At 43.9% G+C, this 6,533-nt stretch overlaps 1 pseudogene; it reads right to left on the reverse strand.

Annotated features, from left to right (window-relative positions):
* Positions 1-2,614: 2,614 nt before the first annotated feature.
* Positions 2,615-6,292, reverse strand: LOC119867409 (annotated as a pseudogene).
* Positions 6,293-6,533: the final 241 nt, after the last annotated feature.

Here is a 6,533-nt window from a genome sequence, read left to right on the forward strand (position 1 = left end):
GCTTCTTATATTTCAAAGCATCATAAACAATGGAAATGTAAATGATAAGATGGGGAAAATATGTACGGCTTAAATAACAGCCTTAAAATAAAAAAACTTTTACACATCAAAAGAAAAAGACAAATATCCTAGTAGAAAAATGGACAAAGGATACTCTTTTTGAAAAATGTTTGTTCTTGCAAAGAATTTCCCTGTATCTGTAATGAAAGTATGATCTTAAGAAGAGTAACAATGTAAAAAAAAAAAAAAGAAGGTTAAAAAAAACCCTGAATGGCCTTTAACATTTTGTCTGTTAGTAAAATCAATTTTCAACTATCCATGGGTGAGTTATTCTTCAACTTTTTTTTTTATTGCTGTCCAGAATTCAAAGGCACATTGATTAGTTTCACTTATTACCAGCAATAGTAGAAAGAATTTGCGTGGGGCTGAAATAATGATTTTAGAATAACTACCTTCATTCATTCATGAACAAATACTTACAGTACGCTTACTGCGTGCCAGGCATTGTGGTAGGTGCTGGAGTTAACCTTGGAGAGCAAGACAGAAACGTTCCTGTTCTCATGGGGCATATAAACTATATTGAGAGTGGGGGCAGGGAGCAGACATTAACTTTAAACAAATCATACAAAATATACATGTACAGCTTTGATGAGCACTCTGAAGTAAAAGTGCAGGTTGCCATGAGAGAGAGCAAGAGGGATCTCATTTAGATTGTTGAGTCAGGAAGGGCTCTTGAGAGTGATGTAGGAGCTGAGATCTGAGGGATAATAGTGAACTAGGAAGTGTGGAGGGAAGAGTGGGCTCGGGAAAGGCGAGCATACCAGCTAAATGGAACTGTATGAATAAAGGTCCTGAGTCAAAAGGAAGCTTGACGCTTTATAGAACTGTAAGAAGGCAAATGTGGCTGAAGTGGATGGGCTGAGGGAGCAGCTGCTATGGCATAAGGCTGAGAAGGACAAGAAGGACATAGCTAAGATATATAACTTTATCCTAAGACTGCTGTGAAGTAATTTAAGGGTTTTAAGCAAGACTATTAAACTATTCATAATGTTTCACATTATAAATTAGCTAGAATGTTGATGTGTGTTAATTAGGATAAAAAAATTCAGGTAATGCTTTAGATTAACTTTATAATTTAGGAAGCTTGTTTGAAGATTATCATAGAGAAGCCTAGGGTAATTAGATGAAGGATTTTTAGGATAAGTGTGGTTTATGTACACAGACTTGGTGCAATGATATAAAAATCTTATTCAGAAAACAAGTATCCTGGGATGCCTCGGTGGCTCAGCAGTTGAGCATCTGCCTTTGGCTCAGAGCATGATCCCAGAGTCCTGGGATGGAGTCCCACAATGGACTTCCTGCATGGAGCCTGCTTCTCCCTCTGCCTGTGTCTCTGCCTCTCTCTCTGTGTCTCTCATGAATAAATAAATTAAAAAATCTTAAAAAAAATACAAGTATCCTTGATATATCTTTGTAATTAACACAAAAACTTGGGTGATAGAAACCTTGTGTTTTTGGAGTCCAGTGAAATAAAATCATATTACACTATAAAGTGATTCGTGTCTGTCAGATTAGTTTTCTATTTGATACAATTGAGATATTAAAATTACAAGTCCAGATTGATATAGTATACTGACTTAAAATGATGAATTTATTTTCTTGGCTGTACTACTAAAACAGATTCATTTCCACTTAAAGTGCATTTAAAACTGAAGATTTATTATTAAACTTTGCATCTAAGAAGGTTTTACGAGAAACACTGAAGATTAAATATGGGTTAATAGTCACGATTGCAGTTAATAATTTACCTAAAGACCAATGTTGAAAATTACTTTTAAGATAGAATTTATAGTAATGGGCCCTTTTATTAAAGGGCTTTGACCACACTGTTGGTGGGAGTGTAAACGAGAACAATGTATTTTCAAAAATTATTTGGCCCCAAATTGTAAAGTTGAAGATTTTCATTCCCAACTACTCTATAGCACTGTAGGGAAACTTTGGCACACACGCCCCAAGAGATAGTACAAAAATTGCTCATGAACTCATTGATCATAACAGCAAAAAACTGGGTACTCAAATGTCCATAGAATGAAGATAAATAAATTGTAGAACAGCCACACACTAGAATATTATGTAGTAGTGAAAATGACTTCCATGCCATTGTAATGGCATAGAAGGATCTAGAAGTACAATATTAGGTGAAAAAAAAACAAAACAAACCCACCCCCCCCCAAAAAAAAACCCCAGAAGACTACACACAGTAAGATACCCACTTTATAAAAAGCTTAAAAGTGAGCAAAACTAAAAAAAATATATATTACTTAGGGATGCAGACATATATGATGATGTTATTTTTTAAAAAGACAAGGGGATGGTAAGACACAAAATTTAGGATAGCTGTTACCTGTGCAGGACAAGGAAGGAAGTGGGATAGGGAAAGAAACTCCTAGGCTGGTGCAAAGATTTGTCACAGGTCAGTTTTTAGGTGGGATGATGGATTCATGGATTCATGGGTGTAGTACTGATGTTTGCTGTGCTTGGTGCACCCTTTGTATGTATAGTTTAAAAATATAGATGTATATTGATAGAATATTAGTTAAAGAATACTACTCAATACGCCGTATATATTTATATGCATTAGGCAGGAACAACACAAAATACAAACATGAACAATACAGAATAGAAATTAAACTCATAATTGGGAAATTGAAAAATGTTCAGAGATTTTCTATATGTATGGAAGATGAATTTAAAATATTTCAGGGATACTTTCATTACATTGATTGTTTAGAGTTGATAAATCATTTTACTTAATTTTTACAACTTTGTAATTGGCAAAACCATAAAGAAGGGCAGCCCAGGTGGCTCAGCGGTTTAGCGCCGCCTTCAGCCCAGGGCCTGATCCTGGAAACCGGGGATCGAGTCCCACGTCAGGCTACCCGCATGGAGCCTGCTTCTCCCTTTGTCTGTGTCTTTCATGAATAAATAAATAAAATCTTTAAAAAAAAAACAAACCAAAAAGAAATGGGGACATCATAGATTGACATTATACAGAAAATAAGTGTTATCAAACTGTTTTAAAGATTTCTTAAACCTAAGAGCTACAATTCTGAAAGTTCTGAGAATGTGTTACTTCTAAAAGCTATATTTTTTGGTATTTCATGAAAACCTAGGATTGCAATTAGCTTTTGGTTCATTACTATGTCACCTGTAATGGTATAGAATTTGCATAAGGCACAGTCTGTGGTACTTTTTTCTTCCCTGTGAAATTCAGATAGTATTTCACTCTAGCAACAAATCTTTTAGGCTTTTTTTGTAGAGATGAAGGACAGTTTACTTGTACTTGTCTTCTGCCCAGCACATATTCTCAGTGGGTGAGGGACTTAACAGTGCAGCTTTGACAAGGCTAAAGCCAAAGGTTGAAGTCAGAATTGTGGGATAAGAACCTGTGTAGTCTTTTTCATATTTCTGTGACAAAAGAGCCACTGAAATATTACTAGAGAAGCATAAAAATTAGACTAATCATCTCAGTATCACTGGGAAATCAATGGATCTTGAGAGCACTGGATTGGTGGTAAGAAGAACTGAGTTTGACTTTCCAACTTCTTATACTGAATTGTGGGTTTTTGTTTTTTTTTTAAGATTTTATTTATTTATTCATGAGAGACACAGAGGGAGAGAGAGGCAGGGATCAAGCAGAGGGAGAAGCAGTCTCCATGCAGGGAGCCCGACATGGGACTTGATCCCGGGTCTCCAGGATCACACCTGGGGACGAAGACAGGTGTTAAACCGCTAAGTCACCTGGGCTCCTGTGATTTGTGGTATTCATTTACATCTTCGTGCCTCATTTTCCTCATATTTATAACAGAGATAGCAGCTCCTTTATCTTCTTCCTAGGATTATTATAAGGATGGAAATAAATTGATATACATAAAAACCTTCATAATTTCTAGGAATATGCAAAGGTTACTTTGTCATTAGAGGAAGGTCTTTTTCTCAAATATATTAACATTCATAGCAAACCATAACAAAACATTTTATTAGGCCTTTAAAAGTTACTGTGTAAACGATATGAATTTCTTAATAGAAATAAGACAATGCCTATAGGGTCTACTTGAAAAATCATTTTATTGATTTTTCATAAAAATGAACTACCTAGATGCAAATGTCAAAGCATATCTCCCCAGAATCCACAGGATATCTTAGATCTATTAATCTAGTCAAGCCCTCCTTTTGCTACTTCCAGAGAAACCAGTATGGTCCTTTCTCTTCTTTACTAGGTATGGAGGAAACACAAATCATGCCTCTCATGAGTATCTGCTGCTGTCACCAATATAGTAACGTATTGGACCAGCTGGGTGGACCCCTAGATTTGGAATTTTACTTCTGCTTCGAGGCCTGATTAGACTTGTAGTTCTGGAATCTTGATCAGCTTATGTGGAAGCTGCTTTTGCCATTACGTACAGAGAAACTGATAATGCACCCAGAAGATATTTGCTAATTTACAGTAAGAAATATCGTAGACTCGTATCTTCACGACAACACTAATGTATTACTTTTGCTTTAGAGTTCCTAAAGGCTTTTTAAATTCATTATCTCACTTTGGAATCTCATGACTTAAGACTTTTGAACAGGATGGCCTAATTTATTTCAAAACTATTAATCCTATTTATCAGGTGGAATATACTGAAAAGTGCAAAACAAAAGAGGGGGCCAGTATCTTAGATGTCAAAAACAACATACTGTTAACAGTTTTTCCTATATAGTCTTCCTGCCTTTTGTATGCATGCGTTTATAATTGAGAGCGTACTGTGTATGCCTTTTAAAAGTCAGAGCTTTCTTTCTTTTCTGGTTATGATAGCAAGCTATGTCTTTTTGTAAGTATCTTGGAAAAGTCGTAGAAAGCAGACAAAAGTCCAAAAGCAGAACATGAAAACCACGTATCCTCCACTATTGTGGTTAAGCACGCCGAACACTTTGGTGTATTTCTTTTCAATATTTTATACCTCTTTATTTTAATTAAAAAAAAATTTTTTTAAGCGTTGTCGGTATCATACCAAGGCGGGAATGCTTGGGGGCGGGGGCGGGGGGGCCGTGTCAGACGCACAGGGCTGGGCTGGGTCAGGCGGCGTCTACCCTCCAGGCTGGCGGATCAGCACTTCTCTTCCTGGACAGGGGCAGCGAGAGTGAATAATTTCCTTTAAAGGTTACTTCTTTCTGTATTTTATTTTTTAAAAAAGATTTTTATTTATTCATTAGAGACGCACAGAGAGAGAGAGAGAGAGAGAGAGAGGACTCAGGCAGAGGGAGAAGCAGGCTCCAGGCAGGGAGCCCGACGTGGGGCTCGATCCCGGGTCTCCCGGGTCACGCCCCGGGCTGCAGGCGACGCTGAACCGCTGAGCCCCGGGCTGGCCTCTTTCCGTGTTCTAAGGTGATCTGTACAGTTCGTTCCCCCCATCGACACCTGCCCGCATTTCAGCGAGCGGTCTTCGGCGGCTTCTGGAAGCCCGCACTCTCCCCCGCGGCCCTTCCCGCCCGCACCTCCAAAGACTCCCGCCCCCGCTTCCCTCCGTCCTGCGGCGGCCGAGCAGGTGGTAGGAGGCCGCGAGGCCGGAGCTTTCCCAGGGTCCCGGAAGTCTCGGCCGCCGCAGGCTCGGGAACGCCCCGGGGCCCCGCTAGGCGGCTCCGTGCCTCCCCGCCCAAGGCCTCCGGTCCCGGCGCGGACGCAGCCCCAGGGAGGCCGGCCGTCGCCTCCCCGCCCGAGCTGACCCGCGGAGCGCGCTCCCGTGCTTCCCGGTGGCTGGAGTCCTCGCGCGCCGCTGCTCCCGCGGGGTCTTTGCTCGGCGAGCAGGGCTTCCTTCCAGGCCTCAGGCTCGCTCTGCCGCCCGCGTGAGGTCCCAACTGTCGGGTCCCGTCCGCCTCGCTTCGCGAGCCGGCAAAGTGCGTCCCTTCTCGCTTGCCTTATGCCGGGCGAGGCGGGGACCGCACTACAGTGCAGCGGGCCGGAGGGGGGGACGCTCCCGGGCGGCGCTCTGCTTTCCAGCGGCGACGCCAGCTCCCGAGGAAACCGCCGTTCGCTCTGCCGCGGAGCAGCAGTATTCGGTCCCGGGAGCCCGCGCAGGAGCGGGGAAGGGTCACCGCCTCGAGCCAGGCAGCGGGCGCGCCCCTCTCCTCCCCCTCGCTTCCGCTTCGTCGGAACGGCCCGGAGCTGCGAGCGCGCCGGCCGCGGCGGAGCTTCCCCGGCGCTTGACAGCTCGGCGCGAGCACCGCGGGCCTGGAGCCCCGGCTCGGGGGCGGGGCGAGCGCGCGCGGGGCGGGGCGGGGCGGGGCGGGGCGGGGCGAGCGCGCGCGGGGCGGGGCGGGGCGGGGCGGGGCGAGCGCGGGCGGGGGCAGAGGAGCGAGCGCGCGAGCGGAGCCGAGCGGCGCCGAGCGGAGCCGGGAGGTGCTGGGGAGAGGCAGGCAGAGCCCGCCGGCCGCCTGCGGCTCCGCGCGGATCGTGCTGCGTCGCCGGGCGCCGCGAACCCCCGCCTCTG

Source organism: Canis lupus, chromosome 34 (assembly GCF_011100685.1).
Source record: "Canis lupus familiaris isolate Mischka breed German Shepherd chromosome 34, alternate assembly UU_Cfam_GSD_1.0, whole genome shotgun sequence".
Lineage (NCBI taxonomy): Eukaryota > Metazoa > Chordata > Mammalia > Carnivora > Canidae > Canis > Canis lupus.